Here is a 14,778-nt window from a genome sequence, read left to right on the forward strand (position 1 = left end):
AAACCTGTGGCCGGTCAATGCATCGGGGTCCATGCATGGACCATGATATACTAAAGTCTGAATTCGGCCCTTAGACTCGCATGTTCTCAGCATTCTTGCACGGTCGTATTTCTAAGCCTTACCAATTCCTCCAACCAGCTGGATACCGAGGGTCTTCTGCCAAACCCCTCCCAGGACCCATCTGACAAGCGTGTTACTGCAGTGACTGGTGCACATGGGACGCAGCCAATATTATTAATAGGGATGAAATAGATATGAAGCTTTAGACATCGGAGATTCGAAGACAAAGTAACCATGTAGATTTTTAAAGCTACAATAGATCAAAATACCTCTCACCTAGAATGGCACAATATTCTACATACTTAAACTTATGAGATCATTTTACCATTAAAATCTATTTTTGTTAATACTTGCCTATTTTTATTTTTTATTTAGAGTGTGTTATGGCATAGCTAAAGCTACTAATAGGAATCTGCTGGTTGCCCTTGGGAAAGGAATACGTTTTCTACATTCTGCTGTCTTGTGATGTAACCTCTCAGCTCTAATTGTGTTCTAGACCGTTTTTCATCAGTATTACTGGATCTGATTTTCATAATTTTTCTTTTTTGGTCTATGTCCATTTGTATCATCAGTGGGTCATCCTTTTTTTTTTTTCCTCATTTGCAAAAACTAAATTGAAGGTTTCCAAGCTTCTATCACACTGATGCAACACAGATGGCATATATGTGCTGATCGTTTTCTTTCACGAACCCATTGGCTTGAATGGGCAGATTTTATCTGCAAATCTGATCGTAATCGGACATCTCCATTTACAAAACAAAAAAATTAAAATAGTGCTTGTCAAAAGGCCCTTAGAATATAATGGGTATCTGTTGTGTGAAAAACAGAGCACGTACAACAAAAATGAACGTCTGAATGAGGCCTTATTGACCCCAGTTTGCCTGATCCTACTTTCAGATATAATGTCCTTCTTGGTTTAGATTTTTTGACTCTCCGAAAATGCCTTCAAAAGGAGTTTCTACCTAGTCTAAACTTCATGGTGTGATCCCTTAAATTCAGTACCAGGTACAGCCTTCTGTGTGGTCTATAACTACCTTGGCCACTACTTTCTGGTGAGTCGATGGACTAGGCAAGCCATGATGGCCAGTTTAGAGTCTAGGGAATCAATGTTTGGTTTTTGGAAAACCCTTACACCCAAGGACATCTTTTAGATGACTTCTACGAGAACCAGATATTGGGGCGCTCTGTATTAGGGTATGGCTCTCAACCATTTATATCATACTAATGTTATTCTATGGGGCGCCTGATTTCGATCCAAGTGTTGGATCAAAATCGGCAATGCAAGTCTAAGGGTCTGTGGAAAACATCGGACTGCACTAGGATGACATCCAAGTGTTGTCTGATTTTCAGTCCCGTTTTCACGGACTGACCTAATGGAGAATTTTTTTTTTTCTCCCCACCGACAAGAAAAAACAATGATACTCTGATCAAAATTATCAGACTTTTTTTTTCCCCGGATGGAGATAAATGGGTTGTGTGCACCTACTGTTAGGGTTAGGGTTCTTGGCATGTAGGACATTTGGGATGAGCATTGCCAGGAAAACTTTGTCTCCATGCAGGTCTTCCTCATATGAACCTTACAAATCGAATTACAGTTTTTAGTAAAGACAATGTATATTGCCTCACCCATGAACACACGAAGGGATAAATATACTCTTATTTATCTTTTGGTCTCTATAGACTAAGAACTAGGAGAGAATGGATGCCCCATGGCTGATGTGATGCGTATTTGAAATACACATGTGTATATTGCAGCATTAACTAACATTATCCAGAGATTCCCAATAGAGCGACGACATTATGCAAATATAATTATGTAAGTGATCATTGTATTATCGCGGCATCTGAGGGCCGATCACAGCTGGTTCGGCTTGGACAAAAACCTTATCGTCCATGTTATTTAATTCTACAGTTTCGGCTAAATCAACAAAATGTTCTTTAGCACATAGCTGGATTGGGAGCAATTGGGAAGTGTGTGGCGGTATGAAGATTCTCTGCGCTAGATGGAGAATAATATGGATTGAACGGCACTTCAAACAGTTTGTAGTGAAGTGCGGCCAATGGAACCGTAATTAAAGCACAGGGATCCCCAGGCTAAGCTTCTTCCAGCTCACCATGCTGTGCAGTAATTATTGGGAAGCGGAGTTATTACAGCTCGCTGTCACTCAATTTCCTTGATCCATTCTGTAACTGTTTTCTAGAACTCTGCAGAGGTACCTTGTGTGTAAGGCCCTCATTTTGCTGCAACACGATTAATTCCTGTGTGGCATCGCTTTAATACCTGCAGATCATTAAGGAAAGCGTAAGTAAATAAGGGAATGCAAGCCTTTTTCGATTTAATTGCATTAACGAAGGTCTCCTACCCGTGAGTATTATATGGCTCTGTAAAGCCTTTGCGCTCTACACTGCCATAATTGCTTAACGGGGTCGTCCGGTCAAACTATATTGATCTCCTATCCTTAGGATAATATTGGATCGGTGGAGGTCCGACACCTGGCACCCCCCATCCATCAGCTGCTAGCGGCTCCAGCAGTGGCCAGATGTAAAACATTGAACGGAGCTGCACTGTGCTACTATATGGCCTTGCGATCCTCATACCATCCAACTTTTCCTATAGTTTGGACGCCAGGTCTCCATCCGATAACAATCGCACATTCATGGAACGTGAAACTAGATAACAAACGAGAAAATGGCCTGTAAGAAGCCAGAATGGCTTTGGGGAAAAGTCTCATTAAAAATTGGCTAGTATGGTACACCTTCGGTTTCAAAAAGAGGTTTCGATGTGTTCTTTCGTACTTGTTCTTGCAGAGCCATTTCCCTCTGCGTTGTGCAAGAGGCTTATGGGTTTGTGCAAACGTAAGTATTTGGTGCAGAAATTTCTGCATCTTTTTGCAGGAAAAGCCTCAAGACTCAAGTTTCATATATGCCGATAAGGCTGTTGAGCTGGGGTCATTGTTGTGTGGTCTGTACACCGGCAGCACAGCTTTATCAGTTTTCCCCCTGCTTCTGCAATAATCTTGTAAAGTCCATAATTCATGTGACCTCAGAGCTAACTTTTTTTTTTTTTGTACCATTTCCTGCTCTTGGGGAAAACTTTTTTTCATTTCATATAGCCCCTTTCATGTCTGCTTACGCTTCAGGATTGGATTATCTTGACATGTTCTCTGGGAATCTTGGCTGCACCTTTTTATAGGATTAAGTTGAAGGAGGTTAAACTCTCCATATTTGTAGGATTAAGGTGTTTCCTCTCATGACCCTGCACATCCTGGATAGTGTGTACACTCCTGTAGCTGATCACTTTGATGTCAGCTGTGAACTTTACAGTCTTCTATAAATTGGATGTAAGTGAAGCTACACCTCTCCATTATAGGGCTACTCTTATGGTTAGTCTTTTTTGTCTGTAGCATTGTCCAGATAACAATAAGAAGGTTCATGTTTTTTTTTTTGATTCCTCTTATCGATCGATTTTAAGTAACAAAAAATAAAAGTACGAGCATAAGAATATCTAGTATTCAGGAGGTATAGACATAGTTAAAGGTAATCCTAAGCAGTCTATAACATTTTGCATCCAGTTTTTGTAATCCAAAGTGAAAAAAATTTAGGCGTTGTGTACCATGGAAAGAATCTCTTCGGAGAAAGTCTACCACTTTATTTTACTCACTTATCTAGCGCCATTAATTCCTCAGCGCTTTATAGACATTATGATCATCACTGTCCCCATTGGGGCTCACAATCTAAATTCCCTATAAGTATGTCATAGGAGTGTGGGAGGAAACCGGAGAATTCAGAGGAAACCAGCGGGGAAGAAGATACAACCTCCTTGCAGGTGTTGTCCTTGGTGCTGACCACTTCTGACCAAGATTTTCCAAATCCTTGTGCATCGTATTTAATGACGCAAGTTTTTTTGGATGCCATCTGTCGTCCAATAGTCCATTGTAAAAGCAATGGTTCTAATATAAAATGGAGGTTGACTTGATTTGACTTCTGTTTGGATTCTGTATGAAGTTTTCATACTGACAGATATGTTCTTCCTTACTTTTTTTCTTTTTGGTTTGAGATGAGTGACGCAAAATTCCCAGCGTTAAAATAAAATAAAAAATGAATTATTTCCTCCGACATTGTTTATGCTATACATTTTTCCTTTATTATCATTGCGCCATTTATTCCATGGTGCTTTACATGTGAAAGGGGTATACATAGCAAAAACAATTACAGTAATCTTGAACAATACAAGTCTGCGACTGGTACAGGAGGAGCGAGGACCCTGCCCGTGAGGGCCGGCTCAGTCTACAAGGGATGGGTGAGGATACAGTAGGTAAGGATAGAGCTGGTCGTGCAGCAGTATGGTGGAGCGAGGGTTACTGTAGGTTGTACACTTGTCGGAAGAGGTGGGTCTTCAGATTCCTTTTGAAGGTGTCCACGGTAGGCGAGAGTCTAATATGTTGGGGTAGAGAGTTCCAGAGTAGGGGGGATTCACCGGAGAAATCTTTTATACGATTGTGGGATGAGGAGATCTTGTGAGGCTCGGAGGTTGCGTGCATGTAAGTAGCGGGAGACTAGGTCACAGATGTATGGAGGAGACAGGTTGTGGGTGGCTTTGTATGCCATAGTTAGGGTTTTGAACTGGAGTGTCTGGGTAATGGGAGCCAGTGTAGGGATTGACAGAAGGGAGAGGCCGGGGAATAGCGGGGGGGGGGGGGGGGGGGGGCATGGACAGGTGGATTAGTCGGGCAGCAGGGTTTAGGATAGATTGGAGGGGTTCGAGAGTATTTTTGAGTTGGAGTCGGCAGGAAGTGGAAAGGGCTTGGATATGTGGTTTGAAGGAGAGTTCAGAGTCCAGGGTTACCCCAAGGCAGCGAGCTTGTGGGACGAGAGAGTAAGCAGCCATTGACTATGATGGATAGGTCAGATGGGGGGGGTTGAGTGAGATGGTGGAAAGATGATGAATTCTGTTTTATCCATGTTAAATTTTAGAAATCTAGAAGAGAACAAGGATGAAATAGCGGACAGACATTGTGGGATTCTGGTTGATAGGGAGGTAATATCAGGTCCAGAGAGGTAGATCTGTGTGTTATCAGCTTAGAGGTGATGTTGAAAGCCATGAGACTCTTATTAGCTGTCCCAGGCCGAAGGTGTAGATGGAGAAGAGCAGGGCTCCTAGAACTAAACCTTGGGGACACCGACAGATAGGGGGCGAGATGAGGAGGTGGTGTGTGAGTGGGAGATGCTGAATGTCTGGTCTGTTAGGTATGAGGAGATCCAAGATAGGGCCAAGTCTGTGATGCCAAGAGATGAGTCTGTAGTAAAAGGGAATGGTCTACTGTGTCGAAGGCAGATGAACAGGTCCAGAAGGAGGAGGAAAGAGTAGTGTCGCTTGGATTTGTCAGTTAGTAGGTCGTTGGTGACTTTATTCAGGGCAGTTTCAGTGGAATGGTGCTGTCGGAAGCCAGATTGTAAGCTGTCAAAGAGGGAGAGGTGGGAGGACAGTTACAGTTCAAAATGGATGTGTTGTTCCAGTAGTTTTGAGGCAAAGGGCAGAAGTCATATGGTGCCATAGGTAGTCAGAGAGGATGGGTCAAGGGAGGGCTTTTTGAGGATGGGTGTGATCAAGGTATGTTTGAAGCATGAGGAGAAGACACCAGTTATTGACCGCTTGAAAAGGTGGGTTAGGATTGGGATGAAGACTGTGGTAAGGTTAGGGATGAGGTGGGACTGGATTGGGTCAAGTTCACAGGTGATGAGGTGTGATTTAGAGAGTAAAGAGGAAAGTTGATTGTAATGGTGGAGAAGCTGGTTTTGGAGGAGGAGGGTTGAGTACATATGAGGAAGGGCTGTGGGACTTTAGGCAAAAGCTTTGTCTGATGGTGTCAAAGTCTTTAGCTGAGAGGAGAGGGAGGAGGCGCTGGGGGACGAAGGAGAGAATTTAAAGTGTTGAATAGCTGTTAAGGGTTGTGAGACAGGGAGGATATGAGAGATGAGAAGTAGGTTTGTTTTGCTGCAGGGAGTGTGGACTTGAAGGTAGTGAGGGACTGTTTGAATGCTAGGAAGTGCTTGTTGGAGTGAGACCTTTTCCATCTCCTCTCAGCGACCCTGGAGACCCATCGCAGTTCTTTAGTCAGGTTGGTGTGCCAGGGATGCCTGTTGATTGTGCGACCTTTGGTATGGGTGAGTGGGACGACTGAATTGAGCTGCCGCTGTTGTGGTGTTATAAAGTGGCCGCAACATCTGCATCATGTAAGGAACTAATGTCTATAAGAGGGAGAAGGGATTCAGAGAGCGAGTGTAGGTAAAGGTGTTTGAGATTTCTGCGAGGGTGTTAGTTTGTGGATTGGGGATTGTGCACCTGGTGAGGAGAGAGAAGAGAATGTAAGTAGGTTGTGGTCAGACGGGGAGAGGTGAGTTAGAGAGGTTAGATAGGGAACAGTGGTGGGTGAAGATGAGGTCCTGTGTGTGGTCATCTTTGTGAGAGGCTGCAGAATACCATTGAGCAAGGCCGAAGGAGGAAGTGAGGGATAGAAGCTTAGAGACAGCTGAGTGGGAAGTGTCAATGGGGATGTCAGCGGAAAGGAAGTCAAGTAGCCAGTTGGTGAAGTGGTTGAATAAAGTGGTGGCTGACCCTGGGGAGCGGTAAATGACAGCCAGTTGGAGGTTGGAAGGGGAGTAGATGTGCACACCGGGCGCCTCAAAAGAGGGGAGAGTAATGGAGGGCGGAAGTTGGATTTGGGTGAAGGAGCAGTTATCTGACAGGAAAAAGCCTACTCCTCCACGATGCTTGCCGCTATAGCGTGGGGGTGGGAAAGGTTCAATCCACCGTACAAAAGTACAGCTGGAGAGGCTGTGTCAGAAAGGGTTAGCCAGGTTTCGGTGATGCAGAGGAAGGAAAGTTTGTTTGTAATAAAAAGCTCATGGATGTATGAAAGTTTGTTGCAGACGGAGTGAGTCTTGTATAGATTTCCTGTTAGTGGGGAAGCGGGGGCTGGCAGATGGGTATAAGGTTAGAAAGGATGCGAGAGTTTCTGATCATCGTGGATGAGAGGAAGTGACTGTGGGGATGTGGTAAGGAGGGTCAGGATTTGGAGAGATATATCTGGCAGTGAGGAGGAGCAGAGAAAGTGTTAGGTGGGAGCAGGACAGGGCATGAGGTGGCTGTCTGTGTTTGGAGACACAGGATTGAATGTTGAAGAATAGTTCTGAGGAGGAGGTGAGATGAATGGGGAGGCTGGAGGGAGAGATTAAGTGTTCATTACTAGGTGAGGGATTATGGGGGTTAGTAGAAAGTGGAGGACAATAGGGGAGAGCATGAAAACAAACAGAAACATTGTTTACTTTGGATATCCAGTATCCTTCTGGTCCAGTACAGGTCTATACAATACTTCACACTTGTCTGATACACTTCCGTGATACGCACTGCGAAGACTAAGTCAGCTGACTCACTACTCACAATATATGTGCAAAAAAATGCATTCTGGTGTGAAGCAGAGGGGAGGAGAGGCGCTCTACTCATATTTATCAGATAGTTACAAATTGAGCTAGATGCAGGGTATTGCATTGAACTTTTTTTTTTAAAGAGTAAGTAGACTTTGAAAATGTTTTTTTTTCCTATTAGGCAGACACTTTAATTTCCTGTAGATAGGTGGGAGTCCAGGTCCTGAGACTCCCATCGAACAACTCAGCAGACTGGAGCAAAAAACGGGGTGCAAATAATTGGTGCCCTAATACTGCTCCGTGCAAAACTAGCCATGTGCGTGAGGATTTATTGGAATTTATTGGAATGCCTCCATGGCTGAAGGGGGAAGGAAGAAAAAAAATCTGATAATGACTCTATATTATTTCTTATTCGTGCATTTTCCTTGTATATTAATGTAAAAGTTGTGCTGAAAAGAGAGCCCTTTTTTAGATTGCAGTAGGGATTCTGTAAACCAATGCTTTTCCTGTCCTATAATTTCTGGGCATTTTATGTAAAAATACACAATATTCTTTAGAGCTCTATATAATTTTTAACGCTAATGCACAATGATTACATGGACGCTCTATTCTATGGTCATTTTCCTATTCACTTTGCTCCTTTGCATTCCGGTCCTTTGTCCCTTTTTAATGTTTCCTTTTTGTATTAAACCTAAAGAATATCCACGGTTGTCTCAGATATTCCATGGGTTCAGTAAGAATCTCCCTGCTCCGTACTTTCAGAATTGCCCATCATTACCCTGAATAAGGACTGCGGGGTGGTGGGGGGAGGAGGATACCCTTCCTGTGGATACAAATGATGGGGGTTGTATCCCCACAGAGTATGTGTTTGTGTGTACAGTCTAGGTCAGAGGATTAAGGGGCCTAATTCTCCCGGCGGAGAAAAACAAGCCTTGCCGTTCAGCTCTGGGCATCGTCGGTCCACGCTGTGGTTGTATTTCTCTGCCCTTTTTGGAGGTTCTTGAGATATTGTATTACATTAGGTATTTGGCATAATGAGTAGGAAAGGAGACGGGAGCATAATTTGTTCACACCTACGCAATGAGGCAACACGCAGCGATGGAGCGCGGTTACCGCCATTGCCTTTTGTTGTATACCAGAGGCCTACGCACAGACATATTGTCTCCGGCTCTATAGAGACGTAGTGGGTTGGATAATCATGGCTCCAAGCAGTTATGTATTTTGAGTTATGTTCCTGCCTTGGATTTTTTTTTTTTTAATTCTGTAAACTCCCTAGGGTTAAATGACCAGAGCCGAGGTTACTATGTGACCCAGGCATTGTGGCACAGTTCACACCCAAGTGACAAGCTCGGGGCTCACACATGATGATATACACGGCCCCATGCATTGCAGTTGAGCGATTGCCGTTCCCATGGAGAAAGGGGACAGTGTAGGACATTAATAACCTTTCCGCTTAGTCCTGTGTTTGTCTACCGTGACCCCAATGACTCCCTGTTTACTCAGTCGCCCCTCACATTTGCATGCAGCTTTGGTGCTTGCTGCAGCCGAGGTGATTTGTATTCTAATGGCGGCTGTTGTCTTGACAACGGGCTGGAGACCTGGAAACTCGTGTAGAAAAAGGAAGTTTTGCTTCCCGATCCTTTTAGGATGAGGGGAAAAATCCTGCTCCGTGTCATGGTGGTTCTTCTGCTATTCCTAGAGGACCTATAGGTTGGCGTAGGTTATCATCCCGTCCTGGCGCTCCTCGGTGCGGGCACATCATCCTCTAATCCCTGCTGCACTGAAGGCTTTACACATTATTAAAATGTAATCCTCCTGTGCTGCACATGCTGGTTCAGAAGGCCGGAGCGTATCGTGTGCGAATTCCAGTAGGTTACAGTAATGGCTACAGATCGATCTCCTAATGATGGGCTCTTTTACATCTCCTAATCTATGGCCTACATGGCCGCTCCGATTCTGGAAATATCAGTGTGGAATTTTCATGATTTATGAACATTTTGTAGGTTCTAACATATATGGATTTTGTTCTGTAATTGCAATCAATAAAAGCTTCCTTTAGAACAATGGCAAAGACATGTGTTATTAGACAGGTAATAAGTCATTGATTTCCATTCCCGTAGTGTGCAGAGCACATTGGTCTTCTGATGCTTGCAAGGGCCATCATGTCATCGTTCTGACCTGGATGAGTTTTACCGATAACCAATTATTCTTCACTGTGTTCAGTTATTAGGATAAGGTCTGGGGGGTGGCTGCCATGGACCACTCATAGGTAGGGGCTCAGTAGTAAATGGGCAACCTGGTGGATCCCTGGAGCTCTTCTTTGGTGAGCAAACACAGTGCATCCTTCCCCCAGCGTGCACAGCACTCGATCCCCAGTGTCCTCTGTCCCTGTATTACTATACGCACACAGCAACCCAGATAACAAAGATTGTGGGAAGTTTTGACGTGGTCTGCTCATCAGGAGAAATACTGTCCAGCAGAGCCTCCTGACAGTGGGCTCTAATCTTCAGGGTCAGGGCTCTGCCCCCGTCCGCCACATCGGGGGGCGGTCCTCGGGGCCCCCTTTTGCCACATCGGGGGGCGGTCCTCTTGCCCCCTTTCTGCCACATCGGGGGGCGGTTCTCGGGCCCCCCTCTGCCACATTAATGTTGTGGGTCTTCTTGCTGGCTGACGCAGCGTAACCACTTCACACACTGCCACCTCCAATTCCTTTTTCAGATATCTGAGGAGTGTGCCAGATATATATAAATTTGTCCTTGAAAAAAGTTTGGGGTTTTCCACTTTACATTTTTAAACGATGTTTAAAAAAAAAAAAAAAAAAAAAAAAAAATACTCATGAAAAAATATACTTACCTTTTGATCCCCCATCACAACATTGCACCTCGACCAGGGGCCCTCAAAAATTCTCTCACTTCCCTCTGCATGACTGCTGCTATCAAACCGTTTACAAGGGTGTGACCAATGCGTCATTGCTGTGGTCAGTGATTGGCTGCAGTGGTCATGGGCTATCTCCGTTAGAAGAGTAAGGCCAAATTCACAAGAAAGTGAATGAGGGTTTAGTGAGAGGAAGGGTGATTAGTAGTGAGTTGCTTAGTAGTGAGTTGCTGCAGTTCAGCCATGATCTGCAAGTTCCAAATAACTTCTTTTCCTTTTGCCATAAGAGTTTTGCCTTAAACCATTATGTAAATGGTGCGTGCCGGTACACTTCGTGCGGTGTCTTCACATGCTGTAGCATGCTGTATTTATGGAAAGTATGTCAGCGAGGCTGTGATATTAATGTAATGCTTGTCCTGGATGCTCAGCACTGCGGTACATGGCTTTACGAGGATATTACAGAAGGAATTTAAATTCCTACATCTTACCTGGAGCAGCGCAGTGATGAAATGTGCTCCCAGAATAGTAATGACAAGGGCAGACTTTCTGGACCACTCTGCTCCTTATGACCTTGGATAAGTCCCTTTTTTACGAATCTACATATACTGGAAATATATTTTCTGGTCAGTGCATCCAAATACTTATAGTGGTGAATTGAATGAACTGTGGTATGGTCACACACCAATGTCATATCTTAATGGTAGATTCCCTTTTAAGATTGTTATCCTATCATCAGGTGTTTCTATGTAATCTGAGAGCAGCACAATGTAATGCCTGAGACCCTGATTCCAGTGATGTGTCACTTGCTGGTCTGCATGCTGTCATTTTCATGCAATCCCTGTTTTTTCTTCTGCAGATATAGCAGTGTTCTGAATGCTGAGCCCTGTATAATCCCGCCCACACCACTGATTGGCAGCTTTCTGTGTACAGTGACAGAAAACTACCAATCAGTGGTGGGGTGGGGTTACACAGAACAGTTGACTATTAGGCACTAGATATAATAATCTACTGCTAATAAAACACTGATTTTTATTTTAACAGCCTAGTAAGTGACACATTGCTGGAATCAGGGCCACTGCATCATGCTGGTCTCAGATTACATAGCAAAAACCTTTTAATAAATTCACTTTAAACTTCATTCTCCAATCTAAAATAAGAGCCAGCTGCAGTAAGATAGTAAGATGCACACTTTTTTTTTTTAACAGGCTCATTGCATTTTTAATAAATTTGGCGTATCTTGGGATACCTATATGCCACAAACCAAAATTTCAGAGCTGACGTACATTTCCATTAGAATTTTTATATAATTCTGGCTTAAAATATAATATATCTGTTGGTCTCAACCCTCTCAATAAGCTCAACCTTAAAAAATAAATTAAATAAATAAATGAAAGTGGCAGTGTAAAGTTTAAAAAAAAAAAAAAAAAAAAAAAAAGTGAATATTTTGTGCAAAATAGATATGCGTCATTTAAATCTTTTTCTGTAGGTTCACATAATTACCATAAGTCCTATATAAAATCCAATCTTAAAATAATGTGATCTCACGTTGTAGGGGTTGTCCACTATTTTATAACAGATTAATAATGGTCCATCTACTGGACCCACAACGCCCCTCTGCACCTTTTCCGGCTGGGGGATGGTGTTTTGTAACCTCTGCAGCAAATTAGCTGACGCGCCTAGGGGATGGGGACGACTCGGCGCCCGGGCCTTGTTGTTGGTTTTGGGGATGCCGCGGTGACCGGCTCCCGAGGCCGTACCCTGGGGTCACTCTTAAAAGCAAGGAATAATGGGGGAAAGGTGTATGGGAAAGGGGAAATTGTTCGTGACGCCACCCGTGGTTGTTGGTGAGGATCACCAGTGCTGCTACAGTCCTCTGAGGCCGGTGATCAGGCAGCTTAGTTGGTGCGGCTCCCCACAGGTGGAGCGGGGCCTCAGGGCAGCGTAGGAGAAGGGATGCAGGATAGAGGGGACCCAACCGGGTCGGAAGAAGAATAGGCACACTTACAACAGTTCACTTCAGTACCTTTTACTGGTGGTGTTTCAGGCACGGTCCAGGGCACTGTAGGGTGAAGGGTGCATTTCAGGACTCTCCCCAGTGAGCGGGTGTGGGGCCTCCTGCTTCTTGCCTTTTCCTGATAAGTTTATGACATGCCTGGAGCTAGGCCTAACTTGGTCTCTGTCTTGCACCTGCTGACCTGGTGGTAGGGCCGTCTGTTGGAGATCACGCTTCCTGGTCTCTTGGGCCTCAGTGACTCCTGACCCTGGTATATCAGTCAGCTTTTGGTGTTCCTGGGACATATAGTTCGCCAGGGGTTTCGGTAGTTTCTGCTGTTCGTAGAGATCCCTGCAGACGCGGACCCGGTTTCCGGTACATGGTCTTGGGGTGAGCTGGCTAAGCTCCTCTGCCCCCTATGTAGCTCGCTTACTCCACTTGCCTTCAGCCACGCTCGGGGCCCTCGCTAGGCTTCACACTGGCAGTAGGCCTTGCTATTCTTCACCGCTCTTACGGCGTCTGCACGCCTTGGGCTCACTAACCTGAGCTCCCTGAGTATGGGCTGGACTGACTTTCTCACAGACTGCACTCTGTGGACTCCAGACTGACTGTAACTGAGCTCCTCACAGACTTGACTTCAGACCAGACCTCTTACAGACTGAGCTGCCTAGCTCCACCTTCCCTATTTATATCCCTATCTGGGCTCCCTCTGCTGGTCTGAGGTGGAAGGTGGAGGTGTGTGAATGCTATGAGGGCCTCTTGTGGAGGAATCCGTTCATGCACCACTATAGAATCTGTGGCACCAATGCACAGCAGGGCGCCACATAGCAGTCGCTGATTGGCTACAGGGGCCACATATTATCGGACCCAGAAGAAACAGATGCCCCCTGCTGGAAGAGGAATTTAGGAGACGAGCAGGGGACATAGTGCAGAGTACAGAGGAGCGATGGGGTCTGGTAGGGGGGTATATTGTGTTTTTTGTTTTTTTGCACCACCCTAGGCTCTAGCAAAAAGGTAGACAACCTCTTGATCTAAGGGATTGACTGCAGCGCTGCCAAATAAGAAACCCAACAGCTACATTTGTATATGGTTATGTGCACAAGTAGTTTCATCTGCAGGGGAAAAAAAAATCAAATCAAAGTATTTGAGTTTTTGAGTAAGATTTGGAAAGTATCCGCTCAATTTCTGCTCCAAAAAAAATAATTCTGCGCCTGAACATACGCTGTGTTGTGTTGTGTCGGTAAAGCCGGTAATTTATAAATGTATCTCGAGTCAAAACCAAGATATAGATGTGTAAAATAACAAGCCTTACCATCCCTTTCTCATGACTCCAGTCGGTCCCTGGTGGCCTTTTAGTGCAGATCCAGGCAGATGATTCTGTCTTCTGTTTGATGCAGGTGATACGTGTTGTTGGCGGGCGAGAACAACACTGTGGTGCTTATAAGAAAAGCTGTCAGGAGGTTTTTTTTTCGGTTTCTGAGACACCAGAGAGACCTGTCAGAGCGGGATCCAAATGACGGGAAATTCTGTTACTACATCCATTACTTCTATGGTGACCACCTAAGACAATGCAGTTTTATGATTCTTTTATAATGTCCTCGGGTGTCTCAAACTAATTAGATTATCTCAGGGACACAGAGGAAAATGTCAGAAATTAAAATGCATTACATTTTATTTTTTTTATTTTTTCAAAATGCATCAAAATAAGCCCCAGGATTAAAGGGATTGCTGAAGTTGCTGCACCAAATTTATTAAGACGGGCTGTTTTGTAGTGCACATTTTTGGTGTTAATGTACACTAATTTTATCATGCCTTGCAGATTGCGCCATCGATCTTACATTATACATGTAGCCCCCTTTGTTCCATATGAGGCATCATTATATAGCTATCAGGGGCAGACATTGGTGCAACCAGGCTTGGACTGGCACACAGACGAACAGGAGAATCCTCTGGTGGGCCCCCATGCAGGAATGGGCTCTGCACTCCTCCTATTTGAGAAGTAATATGTTTCACTATGTACAGACAAGAGCATCATCTAAACATTAATTTAACAAACGACCACATATTATTATATAGAAACATAGGCAAATTTGTGAATGAGGGTAGTGTGATATTTGCATGTAGCTGAACAGCGGGCCACCAGAGTCAATGTTACTGGTGGGACCTTGGCAGACCAGTCCGGCACTGGACAGAAGAGGGGGCCACTACTACTTCCAAAACGGGTGGCATTGTGCATTATGATGGGCTATTGGGCTGCAAAGTGCCCATATATTGTTCTCGCACAGGGGCCCTCTTCTGTCTATGTCCACCAGTGATACATTTAATAAACCAGTAAACCCAAAACTATTGGGACTTTGTAGTGACCCGAGGAGAACTCTAAACACATGTAAAGACACTGTTATAAATGGTGCACCCTTACCTTTCTT

General features: G+C 44.4%; 1 protein-coding gene across 2 annotated transcripts in view; it reads left to right on the forward strand.

Annotated features, from left to right (window-relative positions):
• The window catches only part of LRP8 (LDL receptor related protein 8), a 216,088-nt gene that overhangs the window by 99,694 nt on the left and 101,616 nt on the right, over nucleotides 1-14,778 (forward strand). The window lies entirely within an intron of this gene.

This window comes from Phyllobates terribilis, unplaced genomic scaffold, assembly GCF_046119375.1.
Source record: "Phyllobates terribilis strain yellow unplaced genomic scaffold, ASM4611937v1 Scaffold_8__6_contigs__length_399053987, whole genome shotgun sequence".
Lineage (NCBI taxonomy): Eukaryota > Metazoa > Chordata > Amphibia > Anura > Dendrobatidae > Phyllobates > Phyllobates terribilis.